The 26198-nt window shown below is 48.4% G+C and overlaps 1 protein-coding gene across 3 annotated transcripts in view; it reads right to left on the bottom strand.

The window, feature by feature from the left end:
• The window catches only part of ERG (ETS transcription factor ERG), a 215103-nt gene extending 189198 nt beyond the window's left edge, over positions 1-25905 (bottom strand). For 2 of the 3 annotated variants that reach the window (XM_053657707.1, XM_053657710.1), the window contains exon 1: positions 6449-6698. The gene's annotated coding sequence lies outside the window, so the exon portion shown is untranslated. Of the gene's footprint in view, positions 1-6448; positions 6699-25856 lie in introns of those variants that run through there. The other variant, XM_053657708.1, reaches the window with a different exon arrangement.
• Between the last annotated feature and the right edge of the window lie 293 nt (positions 25906-26198).

Below are 26198 nucleotides of genomic sequence, written 5' to 3'. Positions count from 1 at the left end.
GGGGAAGTGGGGAGGGCTTTAGAAACAACCATGACCACATGAGCACTCACTCCTTCTTTGATGAGCTCACTTTGCAACACATGAGGGACCCGGACCCCTACAGGGATGCGCAGCACAAAGACAGGCCTTTCCCGTGCACTCCGAGATGAAGTACAGCTAAACTGAGAAGAAAGAAAAAAGAAGGAGAAAACCAAAAAAAAAGTGGAAGATAGAGAAAGGGTCGCTTTCTTAATGCCTTACCCCAGCTCTTTTGTAGAATCTGAAAAACCTGGAATAATCAAATGCAAAAAGGCCCTTAAACCTGAGCTCCATTCAGCTTTGGTGGAGACCTGGAAGTTCCCACTGGCGCATTCCGAACTTTTCGGAGTGACGACGGACATCCGCGTTACCAAAGGCAACGACCTCCCTCACCTCCAAGTACGCCCTGCCCTCCGGGGAAAAGGCTCCGCACCCTCAGAGCGCACCAGTCCCTACACTTGGTTGTCTCTGGCTGAAAATTCCACAGGCCAAGTACAAGGTTTCATGTACTCACACAGTTAAGAGCGTGTGAGTTCTTCTGAGTCACAGAAAACTTGGTTTTAAAAAATGGCATCAGGAAGAAGCAGTAAACACTAAACGCCCACATGTCTCGTCTCTTTAAAGCACACTGGAGGGAAGTTTGCTTTTAGGGGTAATTCAACATTCTGTTGCTGCTATGTATGTCATTTTCAGCGGGGACAAAGTCACTAACAGCCTGGAAAGACTTTTATAGCCTTCCCATCCTTTTAAGGGAAGGCGTGGTCCCGCTTTTGACCGCCACCCCCGCCTTTTACTCCTTTCCTTTCTTTTGGACAAAATCTGTGTAATCCTCAGTAATACGAGAACAGCTCTGTGTCACGGCACATGAGCACCTGACTCTGGGCCTTTTCCTCCCCTTGCCTGGGCAGAGATCTGTAACAGACACCAAAAGCCTCTGAACCCTTCTTCTGGCCTCCTGGCAGCAGGGCCCTCCCTGCAACGCAGACGCCCTGGCATCTCCTGTCTCCTGCCAGGCCTTCCACCTCGAGCCAGGAAGGACTTCAGACCCAAGCCTGCCTACGAACAACATCCTGGAGACAGTTCTGGAGGCTGTGCTTGGCTCAGGACACACTGCATGAATGGCTTCTGCTTGAACCATCACGGCGGCGCCGGCGCTGCCGAAAGACAGCGCTCACGTCCTGAAACCCGTTAAACCCTTGCTTCTCGGTAGCATTTGTTTTCCACCTCGAAGCACAGCCTTCCACAGGCTCTGGCTCTAAGGGGGGTCACATACGCTAGTTTGTCTGGTTTGGCTGTTGTCAATATCATTAATTGTGTCTTCTTTTACTCCAAGTTTTAGAAGGAAGGTTATGACACCCAACTAATCTCTCTAATGTGTCTGTAACTCCCTTGATAAGAGGACAGACTCTGCCCTGGTCCCCCTTCCACTCTCCAAGGACCCTCACAGAGCACCTGACCCCAGCAGGTATACAGTAGATGCTTGTTTAAAAAAGGGAAGGAGCTGTGGAAAGGAAATGGAAGAACCGCAAATGCAGTCCTACTAAGTGAAAGCAGCCCATTTTAGAAGACTGTGTACTGCACGGTTCCAACTCTGTGACGTTCTGGAACAGGCGGAACTAGGGCGACAGTAAAAAGACCAGTGTCGGCCAGAGCCCGAGGGAAGGGGGACAGGAGGGATGACACGATGGGACACAGGGGGTTTTAGGGCAGTGACACTTCAGCAGGACACTGTGATGATGGACACGTGTCCTTACACACTCGTACAAACCCACAGAACGTGCAGCAGGGAGAGTGAGCACCAACACAGACGGTGGGCTTTGGTCAATGACATGCATCAAGATCGGCTCATCGGTTATAAGGAATGTACCACAACTTTTTAAAAATCGAACAAAAAAAAACTGCACTGAGATAGCAAAAAAATAAAAAAAGAAAGAAAGAGATACACAGATAAATAGTGAGCAACTAAATAAATGAAAGAAATCATAAGGAAACTTCACAGGCATATCTTCCTTTGGGGGGAAAAAAGTTTAGTTTCTAAAACTCCAAAAACTGTTATAAAAGGATTCAGTGTGGTATTTTTAAAGCACAATTATTGGGTATAAAATACCGTGTTATGGCACACAACCTTGCGATAACCTTTCTGCGTTTAGGTAAGGCCAACTGGAGAGTTGGGAGCCTGGGGGCACACAGTAGGGTCACAATGGCAAAGGCCCCCTCTGGCTATTGCCACTTACATACAACGTGACTGACCCCAGGGTGACTGAGGTCAGCATGAGCCACAGGAAGTAAGAGACTGGGCCAGGGTCCCAGCTTTGCCATTCACTGGCTCTGTGATACTGCGGCCGACACGTGTCCACGCTCTCCGTGGAAAATGCACAGAGCAGACCCGCTGGCACCTTTCCCCCTGGTCTCCCGTGGAAGAAGGTTGGGCACAGCCGGGGAGGTGGGGCAGGGGAGGGCAAGAGGGGACCGGCTTCCCCCAAGAGAGTTCCACTCCTTTCGAGTAGATTTACTTCCTGGGCTTTTATGTACGATTTTATTCCAACAAAGGGATCCTCAGCCAAAATAATTTAAGAAAAGAAAACCAGACGTCTTGCTCCTTTTCCCTGAAGGTATCTGCTCAAGCCAAGGCATGAAGCACCTGGGGGTGAGAAGCAGATGAAAGCTGGAAACACAAAAACTCAAGGGAACCTGTTTTCATTTTGAAGGGGATTATGGAGAGAGGAGTCTGCGTTGGCTCCTGTAAAACCATCGTACCTCCTCTCCCATTGGGGCGGGGCCACTGCCGCAGATCCGCAGGACGCCATCCAGAGCGTCTGGCTCTGCCAGCAACAGCCAAAAGGGAAGAGACTTCCACCTGGAGGACTGGAGCCCCGTGTCTGGAGGGTTGGGGACCCCTGTCTGGGGAATCACCCTACGTAGAAGGCAGCAAATGTTTACTCAAAATTATTTATTAGGTGGTAAGACAAACTATCAAAAAGGAAAGAGGCAAAAACTGGTTGTAGTTTACATAAAAGAGTCATGGACCCTTAAGGTATGAAAACCTTCGAATGTGGAGGGAAATAAAGCCACCAGGGTGGAAAGAAGGGTCTGCCCCCCTGGGTCGCTGTGAGGATTAAATGAGCTGATACAGGTAGCGCCTGTCACGGTCAACTCCATAGAAGCTGGCTTCCCTGGAATCACGGCTTCATCCTGCCCTCCCGCTGAGGCTGTTACAATCCATGGATAACGCGCAGCCCCCCCTTTCGCATGAAGACTTGCAACTCACTTCATCCCTAAAACATAACAGGTCCCATTTCCAAATGGCAGGCTGAACCCATGAGCTCACCTCTGGAACAATACCACGCGAAGCAGAAATCCAGGAGAAGAGAGAAGAGAGAGGAGACAGCGGCCCACAGGAGACACCCACGGAGCCGGGAAGGTGAGCAGCAGGCAGGTGAGTGGGAAAGCCTCTGCCCCAGCAGAGGACAGATGGAGCCTGGAACGACAATTCCGATCACAGAACCCAGAGAGGTCCAGACACCTGAGGGCCCCGCCTCTGGGGCAGGGAGGGGACGGATAGGTGAGTATATATAAAAGGTGGTGTGAGGAGCGATTCCAGGGGCCCCGCTCCTGTAGCCTTTCTGACATCCTGCAGCCAGGTAACTGTTGGTCCTGTCCCTGGCAGGTAACAGGCAGTCCATCTCCTGAGATACTGGGGCCTCCAGGCCTCACAGAGTGTGGGGCGGAGACAGGGCCCCGAAAAGGATAATTAAATGAGGGACGAGACGGCCTCTCCCTGGGTCTCCTCTCTGCTCCCCTCTCAGAACACTCCCAGCAGCCTGCCCGCCCCAGTAGCCCAGTCACCCTGCTGCCCCCCACGGCCAAGGACTGCAGGGGTCTTCTCAGGAGACACCGACCAGCCCCCCCAATGCTGCAAAGATGGCCACTGGTTGTTCCCCAACACCATGGTCAGGCATCCACCCCTGTCACGGCACAGGCCACAGTCAGCAACACCTGGGCACAGCCAGGACCTGGTGACTCGTTCCGAGTGAGGACAAACACGCAAGGAATGCCGGAAGTGAGAAAATCGTCCAACCTGAGATGCAGTGACCGAAAAGCAACAGAAACAAAGAACAGAAACAAAACATGTAAAACCAAAAGAGACATCAGGAAGCAAAAATGTAAATTTTAACTTGAAAAAACTATCATTAAGGTCCTAGAGACAAGAACAGACACTGTATCTGCTGGGGTGGGGGGGAGATGCTAAAAACGTCAGAGACACAATTTCTGATTAGTGTGCGTTCCAGAACAGAGCACATTCTTTAAAAAACAGGAAGGGAAAATTATCAAAGAAAGAATACAGGAAAACCTCCCACAACTGACTGACGAGAGCGAATTCCAGGCAGAAGGGCCCAGGGAGCGCCCAACACAATAGAAGGAAGAAGATGCTCACCAGGGCACATTACTATGAAATTGCAGGATAAAGAGAAAAACCTAAAAGAAGGGAAGCAGGAGGCATGGAGCTTCCCCGCGCCAAAAATAAGAGTGAGAAGTCGACAAAGCTTCGCTTTCCAAATCGTGACGGAAATTCTTTTTAAGGAGGATTGAGTGTCCTGCCAAACCACCAACCTGAGGCCAACAATGAGCGTGATGGGACACTGCCAAGGAAGTGATTCCGGCACAGGAGACCCCCAGGGGCCAGCAGGCCAGGACACTGGGGCCCCAGCAGGCCTGCAAGCAGCCGGTTCAGAGAGCACAAGCCTCCCCCCCGAGGGCTCCTGCTCCCCCCACCTCCCGCCTCCCATCCCTCCCACTCCCCATCCTTCCAAACCCTTCCTCCCCCCACCTCCCACCCCCCATCCCTCCAAACCCCGAGAGGTTCCTGAGAACACTACACAACCTGAGAGGAGATGCCCCTCCTGCTGAACTCAGGGAGCCTTACTGACTCCCTACGGAGGAACCCTAAGGCCTCATTCAGGTCCCAGGACGAAGTCTGGGAGAAGACAAACCTCGCTCGCTCCCCTCCACCCTGCGGCTCACCCCCCGTGTCACAGACGAGGTGGTTAGCAGTGAACACGCATCCCACCGACTGCGTTCAGGGGCACTGGAAGGGTGCAGAAACAGGAGATGGGGGTGCCAGGGGCCTGAGCCACATTCTCACCTTCCTCAACAGAAAACTGAAGGCTCATGAAGGAGCAGCACGAACCTGGGACTCACAGAGGGGGACGTACAGGACAGAAGGACGGTTACGAGGACAGACTTCCTCAGGGAAGGTGGTTTTCATTATGAGCCCAGAAATACCATTTCACTTTTTAAAAGCTATGTCTCTGCATTCCTTTGAGAAAAATGACAATTGAATTAGAAGAGTAATGAAATACGTAGGGGACGTTGAGAGTGAATCAAGAATGAACGGATGTACAGCGACCCCTGAGGACGGGCCAGGGGTCCAGACGAGGCGTGAGGCCGGGTCCCGCAGGACGGCCCTGCTCATCAGGGCCTTGGCGTCCACTCCGTGGTCAGGCCCAAGCACCACCTTTGGGGAGGTGACATGCAGAGTGGTTTCTTTCGGTCATGCCACAATATAACATGACTGAGCAAAAGCCAAACAGCTTGGTGTGGTCACAGGTGCTGCGCACACATGCACGTTTTTTCAACTTTCACCAGGAGTTAAAAACAAACAGAACTACTCTGAACGGTAACTCGGTGGTCTATTTCAAAAGACTAAAGGCAGCTGCACAAGGCCTCACAGTTCCACTTCTGAGCATGTATCCTACTCTTTGGTGAAGTCCACAGTACACTGCGCAACAGTGACCTTCAACTGGAAAAGTGTGTGAGAATACTGATTCCTGGGCCTGGCCCTCAAGACACCCTGATGTAATGGGTCTTTGATGGGGCCTGTGAATCTGTATTATGCGGCCAAGCTTGGTTTCTAACAAAGAAAACTGGAAACAGCCTAAATACTCAACAGAGAGGACTAACTAAATCTATCGTGAGAGGGCCAATGGAATCCTAGACGGTCTTAAAATAGTGTGGCAAAAAAAAGGCATTTTATTAAGCATAGTTATTGATATAAAACAGATACTTACAATGTGCTGTTATTGTAAAAAACTAGATTATCAAAATGTATATGTAATATCATCCATCGTGGGGAAATATATATGCACATAAAAGAATTTCCACCATTCTGGAATTAAATGCATCATTGGCAACAGCCATAATATCTTTGTGTGTGGAAAGATTTCATTTAAATACTTTTGTTTATCTGTATGTTCTAACATTTCTGCAATGAGCAAAGTATTACAGACACTACCTTCTAAAGTTCAAAAATGCTTAGGCACGTCGCTTATGAGTTGTAAGCATTTTAACACTGTGCGTATAGATTTCAGCTCACACCCCACCCACGCTCCGACCAATAAATCCGCACACACAGACACACCCAAACACTCACCAGCAGCTTTTCAGGGCCCCAATCGCCTGCCAAGTCTCTTCAGGGCGAAGGACTTTCCCAGGGGTTTCATCTTTCCTTTGTAGGTAACAAAGTCGGGCTGCCGCACACCCGGGCTATCCTTCCTTCTAACTCTGTTACACCCACTGGTCTTTGAAATGCACCCTCACAAATGTCTGCAGGATGGGGTGCAGGCAGGGGTTGTTACTGTAATAATATCAAAAAAACAGAGACTGGCTTTGTGACCAGGAGAAAGACAGCGAGGGCGTCGCCAGCACGGTGCCCGGCCCCGAAGCCGTTCACCTCCACTGGTGGGCACTGAAGGGGGAGATGAAGGAAGAACTAACGCTAACGGAGATTCAGAACAAGGATGTGTTTTCCCAACCGGAGGAAGGGGCTGAGTTGCAGTGGACCCTGGGGCAGGAAACACCAGGAGGGCGTGTCCCCTGTGTTCCCAGCACAGACGGCAGAAGTGCCATCAGCTTCGTCCTTCACAGTCCCCACCCTGATGCCCGCTCCTTGCCCAGTGCCCTCTTCCTTATGCTTTGCATCAGAGTCATCCACCGGAAAGGACCAAGTAAGCTGCAAAGTTCTAAATCATTGTCTTCAGAAGTCTTTGAAACAACATGAAGGCGGTCAGGGGACTGAGACCGACCCCAAGTCGCTGGGCACAGGGCTTTCACACGCAGCACGGCCTGGCGCATCTGCTTCCTGGGCCCAGCCTCTCGCCAGCCAGGAGCGATCGGGACACCGGAGCAGGCAGGAAATCTAAAATTAGGTGCTACTCCCTGCAAAGGAGGATTTATGGGACGGTTTAATTGGTAGTCTCGGGACTAAAACCTGCAGTAGGGAAATGAAAACATCTCTCTGGACATCTGAGGGAGCCCGCATGCACTCTGTGAACCTCCCCTACAGCCAGTGGGGACGGGAGCCTGCCGGGGACAGAGCGAGGACACATCTCTTCCACCTTCTAGCCTTGACACGTGCCAGAGCCATGCAGACCCCGGTCTTTTTATTCAAGAGGCAAAACGGTGTCCTCTGCTACAAGAGGTCTTCAGTCGCCCCACGGGCAGTCAGGTGTTCTGAAGACCAAAAGCACCCCCTCCGCTCAGTCACCTCCAATCCCCCCAAACCACGAGGACAACACTCAAAGGTCCGAGGGATGTCCGACTCAACCATGATGTGTTGACTCTGATATGGAATATATACCTGCCAAAAAGGCCTCCTTACTGTTGCCCGGGCCCAAATTTAGAGCCAGGGTCTTGGTTTAAAGGTGACCCCTCACATAGGCTGCATTTCAGGGAGAACCCACAGACAGAGCTGCCACACCTCCCACACTGAGCCCCTGCAGCTGAGCCAACCCTTATGAATAAGTTTCTGGAATCGTACTTAGACCAGTGGGCTGACACCTACCTGCCCCATCTAATTTGAGCTCTGCAGTTTTAACCTCATTTACATCTTTACTGACCCATCAGAGCCGCTCCACAATGACCAATCACAACACGCAATTCTGACCAATCAGGACAGTGCTATTTGGACCAATCAAACCGCGTGTTTGTATTCAACATTTGCCTAAAAACAAGGCAATTAGGAGAGCCTCCCCTTTCTCTCCGGGGAGCTCTCTCAGACAAATGGATCAGTATGCACCTGTGTGTTGCCATTTTCAGGGCTGGCGAGATCATCTGAAATTTTTCCCAGCACCACTTTTGGTCAATGCACAGAGTAATTAAATTATGGTTTTATGTGGCCTCCAGGTATTCAGAGAGGTTTCAAGTAAATATGAGAAAAGAAGAGCAAAGGGCTTGAGGGGTATGTCCACTGGTGATGTGGGCCAGGGTGACAAAGTCTCCATCCTCTGCAGGGGGTGACTCACAGCTGAGTGTCCATAGAAACTACTGATCTCCTACCAGGGCTGTGGAGAGCCAGGGTCCCAAGAGACTAGCGTGTCCCTTCTGCACACCTGTGTCCCTTTCCACCCCACCCTCTCGACCAATGCTAGTGAAGCTGGTCTTCTTTCCCAGGAGGGTCTTTCCAGCCACACTCTCTCAGGTCTGCAGGTGGCTCCCCTGGATGCCTGGGGAGAGGCCAGCCAGCAAAGCGGGGACGATCACTGGCTGTCTGACTCCAGCAAAAAATGTGGCTACTGAGCAGGGTGGCGTTCTGTCTGCAAACCAACCCGACACTATTCTAAGTAGAAAAACCCCTTCGAAAGATGCCTGTATTTCTGATAACAAGATGTGGAGACATCTTTTTCTTGAAAATGTGCTCTTAAAGAAGATTTCAACTTTCCTACAATAAGCACTTTTCCTAGGCCCCTCCTGTCTGGGAAGGCTATTGGGCACCCTTGTAGCCTTCCCGGGGCGGACTGCAGGCGTGGTGGTCTACACAGGAGAATCAGCCTATAACACGGTCTTTTTCTACCTGCCTAATCAGCCAAGGGTGAAATTCAGAAGGATTTCTACCTGGGGCTTCTACCTGGACTTCTCTGACTGTGTAAGTTATCTGAGGAAGAGACACTTATCCTAAATTCTTGGTTCTGGTGATGAGGTCATCACAATGTTTACAGCACTATTATAAATATTGTAATCTGTGTAATAGATTATATGTACAAAGCTGGACAAATGTAAATTTACCGTTGTGAATATGTGAAACAGTTTATTCTTGTACTATTTATTAATTATTGTATTATTTTCATACAAACAACTGTAAACCTATTTTTGCCTCACCCTATATAGTGCATGTAATGGCTTACATGTATTAAAAAATTTGGGGAGAAAGGATACTCAAAAATCATAATAATTAAAACTGAGCAAGGCAGTCAAACAACTTTGAAGTGGCCCAGGGAACAAAAGAGTGTGTCCTTCTGCTGGGGACAGATGCGGTCTTCATGGCATCATTACCCTTGGCTGGCAAGATCATTAACGTTTCCTAGATTCCTAGGCTGTTTTGAGTCCCAATTATTATGTTCAACAGGAATTCCCCAAAAAAGGAAAAGCCAAATAAGTATCAACTCTTATAGGAGATCAAGTATATAGTTTATAACACAGGTAAAACTTAAAGTAAGTTAACTGTTGAAGTAGACATTGTGGTGTGTCATCTAATCTGACCCCGATTACCAGAAAAAGAAAATGACAATGTGAATTTACTACTATGGCACCCACTGCGAGAGCAGCCACGGTTTGAAACGGTGTTTTTGAAATTTTTAAGGGCAAGCACTCATACACTTCCAGATCAGTGCTTCCCGGAACCGTGACACAGCACTCGGCCAGCCCTCCTGCTTGGTTTTCAAAGTGGGGACTGGGGATTGCCTGACCCCAACCAACATCCATTTGTAAGAAAGAAACAGAGGCAATTTGCAAAGAAGAAGGGAAAAGGTTGAAGTAAAGAGCTTTCCCAACTACACGTTATTTGCTTGGAGTTAAGTGCCTCTTAAAATGCAAACAACTAAAAGAAGCAATGAAAATGTGCCTTTTGGCCAAACCAGAAAGGAAGAAGTAAAACTCATTACTGGCAGATGATATGACACTGATACTGTAGATAGAGATCCCTAAAGATTCCTCCAAAAAATCACTAGAACTGATAAATGAATTCAGTTAAATAACAGGACACAAAATAAATATCCAAAAAGCAGTTGCATTTTATATACCAATAATAAACTGTCATAGAGAAAAACTAAAAAAAACCAATTCTATTTAAAATTGTATTAAAATTTTTAACTCAAAAAATTATAAGACACTGAAGAAAGAAACTGAGGAAGATACAAATAAATCAAAGCATATACCATGTTCACAGACTGGAAGAATTAACATCATCAAAATGCCCATACTTCCCAAAGCAAGCTATAGATTCAATGCAATCCCTCTTAAAATGCTAATGACATGTTTCACAGATTTACAACAAAATATTTCAAAAATTTATATGGAGCCAAAAATGACTTCGAATATCCACAGCAATCTTGAAAAAAAAAGAACAGAGTTTGAGGTGTCACAATACCTAACATCAAACTATACTACAACGCCACGGTAATCAAAACAGCCTGGTACTGGCATAAAGACAGAATTCCATAGATCGATGGAATAGAATAGAGGTCCCAGAAATAAACCCATGCCTTTATGGTCAATTAATACTTGACAAAAGAGGCAAAAACATGTAATAGGGTAGAGATACTATATTCAATAAATGATACTGAGAAACTTGGACAGATAGATGCAGAAAAATGAAACTGGATCACCTTCACACACCACCCACAAGAATAAACGCAAAACCCTAAAAAACCTAGAAGAAAACATAGGCAGTAAAATTTCAGACATTTCTCATAGCAGTATTTTTTTTTCTGAAATGTTGCCTTGGGCAAGGGAAACAAAAAAATAAACACATGGGACTACATCAAACTATAAAGATTTTGCACAGCAAAGGAAACCATCCACAAAATGAAAAGACAATGCACTGAATAGGAGAACATATTCGCTGGTGATATATCTGACAAGGGGCTAATACCCCAAATTTATAAAGAACTTATACAACTCAACACCACAAAAAAAAAAACAACCCACAAACAATCGAATTTAATAATGGGCAAAGGACCCAAACAGACACTTCTCCAGAGAGGACATACAGATGGCCAATAGACATACAAAAGGATGCTTAACCTCACTAATCATCAGAGAAATGCAAATTAAAGCCACACGGCTACTCTGAATAAATCGACAAATAACAAGCGTTGGCAAGGATGTGGATGGAGAAAGAGGAACCCTTGTGCACCGTTGGTGGGAATGCAGACTGGTGCAGCAGCCACTGTGGGAAGCAGATGGAGTTACCTCGAAAAATTAAAAATGGAACTGCCTCATGACCCAGCAATTCCACTTCTAGGAATTTATCCAAAGAAACCCAAAACACTTAATTCAAAAGAATATACGCACCCCAACGTTCACTGCAGCATTATTTACGACAGTCAAGATTCGGAAGTGGCCCAAGTGCCCATCGGTAGCTGAGTGGATAAAAAAGCTGTGGTACATCCACACAATGGGACACTACTGGGCTGTGAAAAAGGAAATCTCACCGCAAAGGGACCTATTAAGCGAAATGAGCCAGAGAAAGACAAACACCATACGATTTCACCTACATGTGGAATCTAATGAACAAACTGAACTAACAGGCAAAATGGAGACAGACTCGTAAATACATAAAACACGCTGACAGCTGTCAGAGGGGAGGGGGGTTTAGGGGCTGTGTGTAAAAGGTGAAGGGGTGAAGCAAAAAAAGAAAAACTCAGACACAGGCAACAGTACGGTGAGTACGGAGGGAGAGGGGGTGGGGGAGGTAGAAGAGGGTGAAGTGGGTGATGGAAGGAGACTTGACTTTGGGAGGTGAACACACAATATAATATACAGATGATGCGTTATAGAACTGTACACCTGAAACCTATATACTTTTATTAACCAGTGTCACACCAAGAAATTCAATAAAACTTTAAAAAATATTCATTTTTTATTTTAATTGTTGTTCAAGTACATACAGTTTTCTGTCTTTTACTCCCATCCCGGCCCACCCCCCTCAGCCCTCCCTACCTTCCTCCCATTTCTGGCCCACCCCCCTTGTTTTTGTCCATGTGTCCTTTATACTTGTTGCTTCAAATCCTTCCCCTTTTCCACTGAAATTCCCTCCCCTCTCCCCTCTGGTCATTGTCAGTCTGTTCTCTATTTCAGTGTCTTTGGTTATATTTTGCTTGTTTCTTTGTTTGTTTTGTTGATTAGGTTCCTGTTAAAGGTGAGATCATATGGTATTTGTCTTTCACCTTCTGGCTTATTTCACTTAGAAGACAAGCAACCCAATTAAAAAATAGGCAAAGGACTTGAACAGACAGTTCTCCAAGAAAGACATACAGAGGATCCAGGGGCACAAGAAAAGATGCTCAGTATCGCTAGCTGTCAGAGAGATGCAAATTAAAACCACTAAAATATCACTTCACACCAGTCAGAATGACCATAAACAAAGCAACAAACAACAAGTGTTGGAGAGGCTGTGGAGAAAAGGGAACCCTAGTGCACTGTTGGTTGGATTGCAAACTGGCACAACCACTATGGAAGACAGAATGGAATTTTCTCAGAAAACTAAAAATGGAACTGCCTTTTGACCTGGCAATTCCACTACTAGGATTATACCCTAAGAACCCTGAAACACCAATCCAAAAGAACCAATGCACCCCAACATTCGCAGCAGCACAATTTACAACAGCCAAAGTGTTGGAAGCAACCTAAGTGCCCATCAGTAAATGAATGAATCAAAAAGCAATGGTACATTTACAAAATGGAATACTACAAAGAAGAGAGAAAGAAGGAGCTCCTACCCTTGGCAACAGCATGGATGGAACTGGAAAGCATTATGCTAAGCAAAATAAAAAATATTTAAATGTGCCTTCTACCTTCCAAATACAGGGCACAGGCAGCGGAGGGCCCCACACCCAGGGTTCAGAGATGCTCAGGGCCAGAGAGCCACCGGGACTGCCCATCTCAGAGCGAAGCAAATTCCCTTGTGATGTCCCAGCAAGGAGCTATGAAGAACCCCAAAGTTTTGCCACCGCAAAATATGCCTTTTGGAATACTGATTATGTAATCTGGTTTTTAAGAAACAAAAAACTCCCAAAGAACCTTTGACCCTCCCCCTCTACCTGCCTGAAAGAATTCAGATAGAAGAATCTGCTTAAAGGGAAGGAGTATCAGCTTTGCATCATAACATAAGCTGAATGTGGCAGATGCAGAGGAATCCGGCAAAGCCGTTTGTTAACCTTCCCTTTGGTTCCCACTGCTTCTGAGCGGGGCAGCAAGAACTCGTTTACTCCAGGTTTGTCCTTTCCTGCCTGCCTGTAAACCACCTGCTTTTGCTTTGGAATCCCAGGCTCTCGCCTCCCTCGGTTTCATCCAAACTGCCGCATAAACCTCAAGTGTCCAACGCGTCTTTGGGTCTCATATTCTTAGGGCACCCCCACACGTGCCTCCCTCATAAGCATTGGAGACTTTCTCCTGTTAAATCTTCCTTGTGTTAATTTGATTACTACCAAGCCAGGAGTACGTAGGAAGGTGGGAGGAAAACTGGAGTTCTGACCCCCCACACAACCACAGCACCTCCCACAGCACAAGCCAGAGGGAGGCATTTAAAATAAAGCTTCATCTTTGTCCTTTTCACTCGCAGGAACGCAATGGATCATTTGACTTTTTTCCTAGAAGTCCTGCCATCCCATTACACACTTGGAGCATTAGAGGGACTGTTAAGGGCTGCTGGTGATGAGGGGAGACTCACACCCGAGGTCGGGTCCCCACCTCGGGCTCCGGTTTCCCAGCTCACCTCGTTCTCTGTCTCAGAGCCTGGCGCGCTTTTTCCCCATTTCCAGTCTCGCTGGGTCACTTCTAGTAACAAGCGCGGCTGCTGCCGGGTCCAGGGCGTGGGCGGGCGGCCCAGACTCTGCCTCACAGACGCTCACCCCCGGGCTCTGAGTCAGTTGCCTTTTCATGGAAATACTACTCAATGACCATTTTCATAAAGCGCAGTGCTGGCGCCGTTTCGTTGCTCTTGACACCGGCCCAAGTGTTTTTCTCCTCTGACTGATTTTGGGTTGAAACTCAGCGTGTCTTTTTGGGTTGTTTATTTTTTTCCTATATTTCCATTTTTACTGAAGGGGAAACATGAGCCTCGATGGGATCCAGCTGCAGTTAAATGAGCCACAGGAGGTGCCCGTGTACACCCAGGACGAGGGGCAGACGCTGCCTCTCCAGCTGCACACACGCCAGGGCACACTGCCCCTCGCGTGGGGACACACGTTTGCCACTGGGGTCTTCCCACAGACCACCTGATCTTCGGGTGCACGCGAAGCCTGAGAAGTTCCCCATCTGTCCAGCGGAGAGTGTGTGGTCCGCCGTTCCACGCATTCATGGCGCCCCCTGAGAGACACACGGGCAGCCCGACTGCCTATGCACTTTGTCGCTGTCAGTGTCCAGGCCGTAACTCTATACAACGGTCAGTGCGCAGGGCCCTGGCCGTAATGCCCGGAGTTCATCTGGGCTTCCCCTCCTCCTCTGAGCCTTCCTGACATCCTCTCCCTGAAACGGAACCTTTCCAAAGTTAAGTGCCCACACTGTGTATTTAAGCTGTGTGTTCCCAAGGAGGCTGACCGGCTTCTTGGAGGATGAGAAAAAGTCTCTTCTTATGTGTAAAGCCCAGGTTTACCTAAATGTAGCTGTATGTACATGTGTATAATGTAAAATACCTGAACAAATGTACGCTATACCTGTGGTATGAAGTTTTCATGGTAAAGAAGGCGTAACCAGGGAAAAACTCTCTGAAAAGATTCATTCGGGGTTTGGTCACGGAAACGGGTTTAAAACACAGTAATTTAAGCCAAGAGTAACTACATCACCAAATACCACGATCTCTCGTTGGGGCTGGTGATGGGTATGTCACGAAGTCTGAATGTGCCCAGTCTCTTTAGGTCAGCCCCACGATTATTTCTGTGAGCCGAGAATTCAAAGAGCTACACTACACTAATTACTCTTTAACCAACAATTCACATACACGCGACCACTTGTTTTAAAAGCTAATGGGTGTTGAGCACAAGAAACAACCAAAAAAAACCCCCAAAACTTAAAAAAGCAAACAAAGAGCTCATGCTCCAACGCAGATGAAGCAGGTTGATGGCTGTTCTTAACTCAAAAACAGCTGGGTTTCAATGTCTCCCAGGGAGAGAGTTCCCGGGACACCTTTCCATTCCACAGTAAGTATCCAAAGCAGCAAACCATCCTTGCCTCGCATGACTCTATTTCGAAGCTCGCTTATTCCAAGAAGGAGGCTTATTCCCAGAAGAATGCCACACATTCTCAAACAGAGGAGGTGCAACTCTCGTTTTCACTTGCTTTTTGCAGAGACTGAAACACAGTGTACAACCTTGCTCCTCCCCTCGTCAGTGCAAACGCAAGTCCTTCAGGGCCTCGCCTGCACTCCGCTAATGCGGGTTGAGCCCGAATCGATTCCCAGTCTTCGGGAGAGGAAGCCTGTGTTCCTGACCCTGGCCACTACGCTGTGGGGCACCTTCTCCTGGCTGCACTGGCCATGCCTTTGCAGGACAAAGAAAGGGGACCATTTAACTCAAAACCTCAGAGGTTACATACGCCAGCATCAGAGGATATAGAAATCACTTTGCAACGACTTCAAAGGGTGAAGGCAGAGAGCAGGGACAGTAAGTAGAGCCTGTTTTCTGTCCTCAAAACCCCAGGCTAGGGCAGACATATGAATAATTTTCAAACACCAGGAAGTCGGAGAAGATCCCCACTGTTTTACAAAGATTGCATGGCGCGCACGGAACCTCCTGAGGCGCCCTTGGACCTGACTCCTGATGGCCAGCGCCAAAGAACGCAGGCACCTGCCTGCAGCAAATCCACTCTGATTCCCCTCATTCCCAGACGCAAATTTCCATGAAAACCAGACACAGGAGCAAAAGCGAGGGCAGGCTCTTCCAAAATTGCTTCAGACCTGCAGCCTGATTTCATTAGATTCGCAGGCTTGTTTCTCTGAGCCCCTTGTGGGTCTACCGTTGGTGAAACTTCTCTGCCACCGACACTTGAAAACCGTGCGTGTAAGAAAGTAAGGCCAGGGAAGCAGGAAGAAGGGATTCAGCTGCAGCAAGGGAGGTGGGGGAATTAAGAGATCAGTAGGAGAGGGCAACACTGAGTGATGCTCAGATTCCTCTAAGAAAGCACTCTACCTGCTGGCTGTTTGTTACTTGTCCCCGGGACTCAATCCATCCATCCACCCAGACATCCGAAAGGGTGAAAGTTGTTGAGCCTGAAGGGAAAAGGCCTCTACCAGCTTGAAAAAATAGAGCGGCTTCCACAAGCACATTTTGGTTGTTTCACACTTGCCAACACCAGGCGGAGAAGCTGGTGGGCAATGCATTTGGGGCTGAGGCAGGCAGCCCCCTCGGGTTCCTGCCACCTTCGTGGTGCTACGGCTGAACACAGCACCCACGAGCTGACCGTGCTGCATCGGCGGTTTGTCTCCAAGGTCCTCCTCAACCACATTACAAATCATAAGCACCCAGCGCAGAAGCAGCAGGACCTTGACCTTCCCCAACGAGCTGTGGGGCCGGCCTGGGTCCCGGCTGCCAGCAATGACTCGGCTTTTCCTCCCTGAGTTCAGGCACATGTGGCTCCCATCAGCGTGGCCTCGGACTTGTTCTGTGTTTAGACCACTTGCCTGTCACGTTCTCATATTTACACATGTTCACTGAATGTAACCCCAAGTGAATTATTTAAGGAGTCTTAATGTGCCTCAGATTTCTCAAATACAATTTAGACTTTAAATTAAATTTGCTCTCCCTCGGGAGCGTAGGAGGTGGAACACAGCACGGAGCGGACACGCAGTCCGCCTCACAGCAGACCCTCAGGTCCCTCTGGGAGGGTCGCACCTGGTGACCATGGAGGACGGGGCAGGGCTCGCCTGCAAAATTCAGCTTCAGGGCAGCAGAACCTGCCGTGAGCAAGGTAAATATTCTCGCTTTTCTGCTTGTCCCTGAGGGCCTACAACCAGACATGTAGAATGGTATAGCCTAGAACACACAGCCCCTTTCGTTAGTGTTGAGGTATGGAGGGTTTAAAAAAATAAATAAATGACGGTATTCTTTGTCCTTCCATGTTTGGTTACCAATAACTGTGCTGAATTGGCTGTTAAATTTGATACGGCAATTAGAGTTGAGAAAAGCCACACGTATTTTATTTAACACAGTTTTGTTTAGGGATTTTTTGTTTTTTGTTTTTTGTTTTTTTACAGTAAGCACTGCCCACGGGCAAAATAAACCAGAACAAAGAGAGTAGAGTCCCCTCACCAGGCACCAGCGATGTGGAAACAGACTGTCGACAAGGAAGCACAGAGAGGAGCTGGCTGCAAAGCAGACTCTGGGCAGAAAACAAATTTCTCATTCACAGAACCATGAGTATTTCGCCCTTTTTAAAAGCAAGAAGGGAGTCAACAGGAAATTATGTATACATATATTCCCTCCGACAGGAAAACTGCAGTTTCAGGACTGAACGTACCATGCCCGCTCCCACTTCTTAATGCTGTCGCACCAGGTCCCCAGACGACATTTGGGCGACCTGGCCAGTGGAGCTACAGAGCAACTGCTATAGAGCAGACGTAATGGTTCCACTAAATTCTACCAATTCTACTAAATCTGAACTCTTCTGAGAAACGCTCTGAACTTGACTGTGCCTATCACTGCTGAGCACTTGAAATGTGCTGTGGATGTGAAGTACACCTGGATTTCCAAGATTCCATATAGAAAAAACAATGTAAAATATTTCATCAATGTTTTACGTTAATTACGTTTGAAGTGATAATGTTTTAGACACATGTGGGATTATGAAAATTGACTTCACCTGTTTCCCGTTCTAACGTGGCTCCTAGAAAATTTTAAACTACACACGTGCATGTCATTCTATTTCCTTTGCTCAGCCTCTGTGTCACCCTGCTTCCTTCTCGTCGTCTATCGCATCCGGAAGTGGACCCTCTGCTCTGACCAAGAAGACTCCAGGCAGCAGAGCCAGGCATGGATTTCCAAGTCGGTGGACCCGGTTCAGTTCTACTCCGGCTCTTACGATCTGTGGAACTCTGGCTTCTGAGTCTCACGTTGCTATTCTGGAAAATGGGGGCAATTCAGGCACCTCCTTCAGAGAGCTGCGGGGAGGATGACCCGTGGCGACACTGACCCTTGCCTGTGCCACCTGGAGAAGTCAGTGTCAGTGACCGCCCTCCAAACATCACCCTCTCCGGTCCCCTTTCCAAGATTAGGTTTAACTTTACACTGGGGTTATGGGAACTGGCATCCAGATTAGTCCCTCCGGAACCCGGGAAGGTCAGAACCGCGGCCCGGGCCCCGGGGAGCACTTCGACCCTCCTGCCCTCTGCCTGTCCACGCCCCACACGCACCATCCCGCAGCCCCTGTGCCTCCCTGCCCTTTGGGAAACACTTCCTGATCTTCCCGCAGTTGGGCTCACGTCGCTTTCTGATGCTGTGATTCTTACGAGATGGACATTTTATCTAGACTCCACCTTGTTCCAAAAAAAGGATGCAAAGAGATTGACAGGGATATATGCAATATAACAAGCACATTTTTAATAAAAAAATTCAGAATAGATGCAAAATAAGTAATAAAGATCAGGGCAAAGAGAAACAAGGGCAAGACCATAAACTGGAACTAAGAATGTGGCAGCCCTGGTGGCGCTGGGCACACACAGGCCTCCCAGCGGCGCCAGCCACCCAAACGCTCTATGGCTGCCGATGCTAAGACTAAAAGCAAAGTCCTCCCACGAGTCACTGAGACGGAAGGGCCTGTGTGGCAGGATAATGCGCTCACCCAGCGGCCGCCCCGCAGCAAGCCCTGTGCGTGGCCTGGCCAGGGCTCTGCCATGACCCTCAACGCAGCTCACAGAGCGCTTGGTGCAGCCTCACTGCCTCCATCGCGATACAGTGTCAGGCCCTGGCTCGCTGGCACACTGGCCTGGTGCGCAGGTGACCCTGCTGAATGTGCCACCTGGGTTAGAATATGCACTCACCCCCTTTCTGAATTTCGTGGAATATGCATTCACCCTCCTTCCAGACCAGGGCCCATGCATGGGGCCCCGCCTTTCTATGTTCCAGTACATAAGTGTCCGTCTCCTTTCTAGGTCCCATGGCACATGCACGCACTCCCTTCCTACAGTTCCACTCCCTGAAGGCACGGCCTGAGTCTTCCCTGTCCCCACGGTGCCTTGCACAGTGTTTTGCACAGACTGTAAGACAGTGACATGGGCTGAAAGGGCGGCTTGCCCCTCCCCACACAGTTCACACTTTCCCGTCTCTCTTCCTCACACGAGCCTTTCTGTGACCCAGAACGTCCTCCTTGGCTGGAGCCCGGAACTTGCACAACCCGGGTTAAATCTGCCCAGAGGCCAACCTTGCCCCTTCGGGACCCCCCAAATCCCCAGACATGCCTCTCGTTCCGCATGAATCACCACCCATGGATACTCATCCCAAAGACGCTGTGTTCAGAGAAATGCTTTTGGTTCTTCGGAGTAAAAAGGGCTGCGGTTTTGTTTACGGGTTGCCAATGTAACTAATAACTCAGGCAGGCAGATAGGCAAGGACACACTGAAATGTTCTGGCTTTTCCCACTAAATTTGCTACTATTTTTCTAATTTTTAAAGATTTTATTTATCTATTTTTAGAGGGGAAGGGAAGGAGATAGGGAGAGAAATATCAATGTATGGTTGCCTCTCATGTGTCCCCTGCTGGGAACTGGCCTGCAACCCAGGCATGTGCCCTGACTGGGAATCGAACCGTGACACTCTGGTTCGCAGGCCTGCGCTCAATCCACTGAGCTACACCAGCCAGGGTTGTTTTTCTAATTTTTAGACAGGTCCAGCACCCGGGGGTGTCCAACCTTTTGGGCAGCTCTGGGCCACACCAGAAGAAGACTTGTCTTGGGCCACACATTAAATATATTGCAACATGTAATCACACACACACAAAATCTCATCACGTTTTAAGTAAACTTACCATTTTGTGTGGGGCCACACTCATAGCCACCCTGGGCCGCATGTGGCCCGTGGGCCACAGGCTGGACGCCCCTGAAACAGTCGCCGATTAACCTGTGTTCTTCACCTCTCTTTCAGGATAGTGCTCTTATTTAATAGGTGATCAGTACATTTTGATTAAGAAATGTGTTTCCATGTTGCTCAAAATTAATAAAGAAAATTTAACATGACCGAATGCTGAATTTTTGCAACGAAAATATTATGTTGATGCTCAATGTAGGTGTAATATGCACACAAATGAAGCCCCTTCTTTACCTCCTGGAAGTTCAGTCAGTTTACAGTGGGTTCAACATACTTATGGGGTCATTTTATAGAGCATTTTGCAACCTGGGTATGAAGTACTTAGCAGAAATTGTTCTTGGGGGACATTCTGGTTAATTACCTGTATTTCCTCCAAGTCTTAGGAAACTGCAAACACAAATCGAATCTCCTCGTGATGTATGATGACAAGCCACAGCAGGACTGACTCAACTTCTGCTATAAAGTCCTCTCATTGTGATAACAGCAGCAAAGATCCCTTCTTCTGCTTCCATAGCCAGGGCTTTGGAGGGTGGGGGGCACAGAATCGGGAATAAATGCTAGTCATACGTGGCCCCAAATGCCTTCTCCAGAGAAGACCTGCCCGGTTCCCTGGATGTGATCCCTGAGGTCGTTACTTCTGTTTTAGAACTCAGTCGTGAAGCGCTGCCAGGGTCAAACACACCGGAAAGTGCTTTAAGCAAACCGTCCCTCTCCTTTCGTTTACGCGGTCATCTGGCGTCTGTGCCGGCACAGCCGAGAGAGCCAGCCCTGCCCCAGACAAGCTGCAGTTCTGAGCAGTGAGAGCCCCAGCTTTGCAAAGAAAAAATGACGTTGATGCTAAATGTATCACATCAGCCCTGGGGCGCGGGCTGCGGTTTCAGTGAGCACCCATTCAACATGGGGATTCGTTAGAGCGTTCCTGGGCCAGCCGTCGGCTCCTTTGCCACATGATTTTACCGCGTTTCCTAACAGAAGAAACTTTAGCTTTCTAACACGTTTCACGTCAAAGGTTTATGTTGAGAGTGTGAGTGTGAGTGGTTAGTATTTCCCACCATTTCCTTCCCCTTCTTTGGTTATTATTCGAATTCTGCTTGGACCTATGCACGTCCGTGTAAGAATCCTGAAATGCACCTTATTCACTCCCGGGTTGAAGCTTTACCTCCCTGACTCCGTGATGCGGGGGAGCCTCCCTCCCCTCCCCACCGGGCTCCTCAGAGCCACTTCTTGCAATCCCTTCTCAAAAGCCTGAGACCCCCCATTCACTTCAGCTTCAGGCAGGATCCAGGCATCAGAGACACAGAGAGAACAGAAGAAGAGCCTTTTCCCACAGCCAATCCCAATCGCCACACTAGACTGAGGCAATGGGTCGTAAACCGACAGAGTAAGGGTCCAGGTTCCTCCCGCTGTAGCAAAGAGTCCTGAGCCTGGTGTCTGTGGTAGCTCACACAGGAAGGCGAACAGCGCCCACTCACCCATTTCCACGAGGCCAGCGATGAATGCACCCCCCTAGTATGTCCTCGGTGTGGCCACACACCTCCCCGCCCACTGTGAAGGGGAAGGGACACACTTCAATTCAGACTTTTACTTTGCAACTTGAACCTTGTTACTAAGCCCCAAGAATCCATAACCCACATGTCTACTCCTTTGCAGAGAAAATGAACATTCCCACCAAGAATGGAGAATCACTTAACGCAGAGATTTTCAACCGGTGTGCCACGGCAGGCCCACGGGTGTGCTGCAAGCATTTTTAAAACACAAACTGCCTGACTACAGAGTCAGGGGCTCTGTTCCCTTAGACGGTCAAATGAACAAAGGACAGTGGCCAACGCAACAAACAAGTCATCCCGTGTGAATGAATCAAAGTCACACCTTTTTGCACATTTATTTTTTGTCAAATCAGCAAAAGATATACTCCATGGCATGCCGCAGGATTTTAGTAATCAGTTTAGGCATGCCACAAGATGAAAAGGGGTGAAAATCACTGACTTCATGGATAAGATAACGGCAGTACGTCGCCCAACAGGGCTCGGCTCCTCTGCCCCCCCGTAGTCGAACTGAGGTGCAGACGCCCTTCTCCACCTTTAAATGAAGACTTGATAACCTCTGCCAAACCAGCCGGTCATCAAGAGAAGATAAGGATTTCCAGTTCTGCATGGTTTCTTAGTCACCGTAGATGTGCCTGCTTTCTCACCTATTCATTGGAGGGATTTTTTTCTCCCCCTTGGTACGTCCTCCAGAGGGGGTGGGAGGGTGACTATTGGAATAATATCTACATCACTTGCAAAAGGAATCTTATGTTAGAATCAGCCTGTGTGAAAGTCTCACTCCCACCAAAACAATTGCTATCACAGGCTATGTTTTAAACAGCAGCAGCGGCAGACCTAAGTTTTAAAAACCTTTAGATCAGATCTCACATCTGGTTCTCCAGAATTATAAATCAAATGCGACAAATTCATTCAAAAGGCCTATTTTACACACTTGAAGGATATTTTGGCCTTCGTGCGCAGCCATTTTCAAATAGGAAAAGTCCCGTAACCGAAGTCCCTCTGCACACACTTCTGAACGAGCACCGGGTCGAGGTAAGCGAGTCCCTCATTCGCGCTGCTACATCACTGTCTCTCATGCACAGCCAGGGTCTTCCAGACCATGACGTGCCACTGTAAAAATAGAAGGCCTGAGAAGTTCGCTTCAATCCAGGACTCAGGCGCAGCGCTACCTCTTGGCACACCCTTTAATTTCTTGCCGCTGTCTACATTTCACTTACACTTAAATTTAGCAAAGTAATTTTAGATCAACCGCCTTCACTGCCTTCCCTAGATCTGCACCATCACAAACACGAAACATCACATCCTCTATCTTTTAAATACTAAAATGTATCACATAAAAGGTAACATTAAAGGGGGCGGATTTTTACCCCTGGCTATTTTGAAAAACGGGTTCAGGTGCTAGTCTCGCCACTAGAAATCCCTGCTGCTCTGCAGAATGACTGCTCTGAACCACTAAGCGTGAGAAGATGTAGAGTGACCGTGCCTTGTATACAACTGGTTAACTAGCTGCTGACAAACCCAGTGAGGACACTAAGAAGGGCCAACACGAATGCCGTTATGAACATCGATGACACAGACCCTACATCAACACCCATTACTGCCATGACTCAAAGTTCCCCTGCAACTCTGACTTGCTCTGCTACCGACAGGGATCAAATTTATCTGAAATTGTGTCCACAATATTTAAACATCTCCGTTGTGCCAGCTTGTCTCTCTGACAAAAGCTACTCCAGAGGGTTTCGGTTTCAAGGTCAAGGTGCAGATCATACACAAGGCTGTGTCTGAAGGACTGCACTGCCCGGGAATGCCTCCCCAAGTATCCTCACACACTGGGAAGAGAAAATCAGACCCCGCAGCATTCCCCGCTCACTGGGAAAGCCTGCCTGGGACGCAGAGGGTGACGCAGCCAGGAGGTGACAAAAGAGACATGCGTTTAGAAAGATCAACTCCCAAGTTAAACCGAGAACTGACTCTTGGCCTCAAAACGCTGAGATTCTGCTCACAATGACTTATTTCTGATGTCAGCTACTTGACCGCATCTGGCTTCACAGACCCCCTAAGTCACATTCGAGATGTGTAGGTGTCTCTGTGCCAATGCCTCCTGAGTGGGGGTCCCTGAAACAGCTGACAGCACTGGTATTCATTCAACAAGACAGTGTCTCCCCGCCACCCAGATCGAATGACCAATTGACCTGCTATCAGTTTCCACTGGGAAACCGGAAAAGAGTTTAGAAGCATTAACTCCCCTGTCCAGTGAAGAAATAAACCCCCTTTTATCATTTTGTTTTCATCATTGTTTAAGGAGAGGTAACAAGAAAAAAAAACAGAGCTAATACTAAGTTTAGAAAAAATGTTTAAAGTTTTTTATTACCTATCATATAGGTACAATATGTAACATTTTAGAATAGTAAGTTAAAAATCAATATTGACCTCTTTCAGAGATGCTTAAGTCTTGCTTATATATCTGGCATTCTGTTAGGGTCCTGGCCCTTACCACAAATAAAGTATCTGATTTTATGAGATTAAAAAATTCCACAAGATTTTTCTTTAATACCCACTGAAACAAAACATCAGAAGTGGGGAGAGAGGAATATTTATATACTCACGTACAAGCAGCCCCACTGCATAACCCATTCAATGTTAAACACTAATTTTCAAAAGTTTACCTAAAGAAGGCAAATCAGATTAAATAGCCAAGAACTCATCATGAAATCACAGACACATGTAAAATGATGTACCACAATTCTACCCTGAACCTCTACAAATAAAATGAAGCAACGATAAAGTGTTAGAAATGAGAAGAAATTGAAATTTTAAGTGCAATTGGAATCGTATTTTCTTAAACAAATAACTCAACAGACATAATACCCATTCACTAGTTTACTGTAATTTCTCAAAGTCATTGACTCAAACTGCAGCTCAGATTACCAATCCGCAAGCAGCATTCGCGATATTTTGTGGCACTCATAAAACTTTTCTTTAGAATTATAAAGCTTTAGTTATTAACCACTAGTTTGCATAGCTCATTCTATTTCCGACAGAACTGTAATTTCAACCGCACTGATTCGTTCATCCACGCCTTGACACATAGTGATTAATTTACTGGGGGCGTTTTTTTTTTTTTGTGAGTGTTCTTGCCTGGCCCCCTGCTGATGAAGGGGTCTGCTGCGCAGGCTGGCGCCGGCAGCGCAGGGGTTAAGCCCAGGAATGTGACAGTTCTCCTGGTGATAAGGTGGCGGAGAGCTGAGGCCGGCTCAGGGCTCTAAACTACTTGGAGAGAACTGAAAATACTCAAAAATAGTCTCAGTGGTAAATGCACTCTGTGCCTTGTGTTATGTCACCCGGGGAAGAATAAAAAGTGCTTTTTTAACTCACACTGAAAGTTTTCTGAACCACGGAAGCTACAGAAACATGCCGAGTGTGAAATCTGCGGCACATATGAGTATGTTCTTTGAAAGGATCAACGAAATTGTTACATCAAGGACAAGTGGTATTAAAGGCGCATTTGCATTAAAATTGCCCACCCATTTTACTGGGCAGTTTGGTCTGCTAGTAACAATAGGATCTAAGTCTCATGCTTAAAAATATTAACGACAACTCCATGCAGTACCTTTGATAAATCCTCCACATGACATACAATAGCAATAAATGGAAGATGCATTTCTGACAGAAACCAAAAAGACTAGCTGATTTAAAAAAAATGACAGTCTACATTTTAAACATGCCGGGTTTCCAATTAGAGTGGAACACGGGAAGCCCATAAGCACAACAGCTGCAGGTTGCGGCGTCAGAAGGTGAGAAAAGACAGGCTGAGAGCTGGGCCAAGAAAGAGACGTAGCGGGTTCAGGAGCGCGCGGCCCGGGCGCCGTCGGAGGGCGATTCCACGCGCCGTTGGACCAACCGGGCAGTAACAGCCAAGCCCACATCTGGTCTCTACTTTCAGCCAAGCGTGGGCTTTAATTCAACCCTGCTTTCCACTCCAGACAAGAACAAATAACCTCTTGCTCGGCGCCCCAGCTGCGGCTCCGGCGATTTGCTCTCCTGGCCCGGGCCGATTTCGGCGTTGCTGCTCCTCTCCCCGGGTCTCCTACCGCGCTCGTGTTCCAGGGACCCTCCTGGGTTTCGCACGCCCCACCTGGCCCGGCGCCGTCGGAAGAGCCGGCCACCCGCCGCCAACGTCCCCGCTGCCGCCAGCGCGGTACCGGCGCCCCGGGCACTGGACTTACCGCGAAGCGAGCTCCGCCGTCGGGGGAAGGCGTGTCCGCACGTGTGCGTCCGCGCGTGTCCGCGCCCGCATGTGCCCGCGCGCGTGCCTGGCCGTGCGCGCCCAGCCGGCCGCACTGACTCCGGGGCGCCGACGGGTTCAGCCCATGGTGTGGGCGCCGGCTCGGGGAGGCTCCTGCTCCCGCCAATCGCCGCGCAGGGCGGCCGCCCCGACGCGCGACTCACGATCGGAGAGTGCGCGCCAGGGGCGGGGCGGGGGCGCGCGTGTACCAGGGCGCGTGGGGGTGCGCGCGCGTCCAGGTGCGCGTGGGTGCGTGTCCGTGCGCGCGCCCTCGGGCGACACG

This window comes from Artibeus jamaicensis, unplaced genomic scaffold, assembly GCF_021234435.1.
Source record: "Artibeus jamaicensis isolate MK-2021 breed Jamaican fruit bat unplaced genomic scaffold, CSHL_Jam_final scaffold_474, whole genome shotgun sequence".
Lineage (NCBI taxonomy): Eukaryota > Metazoa > Chordata > Mammalia > Chiroptera > Phyllostomidae > Artibeus > Artibeus jamaicensis.
The sequence above is the reverse complement of the archived record's forward strand: the minus strand, read 5'-3'. Positions and strand labels throughout refer to the sequence as shown.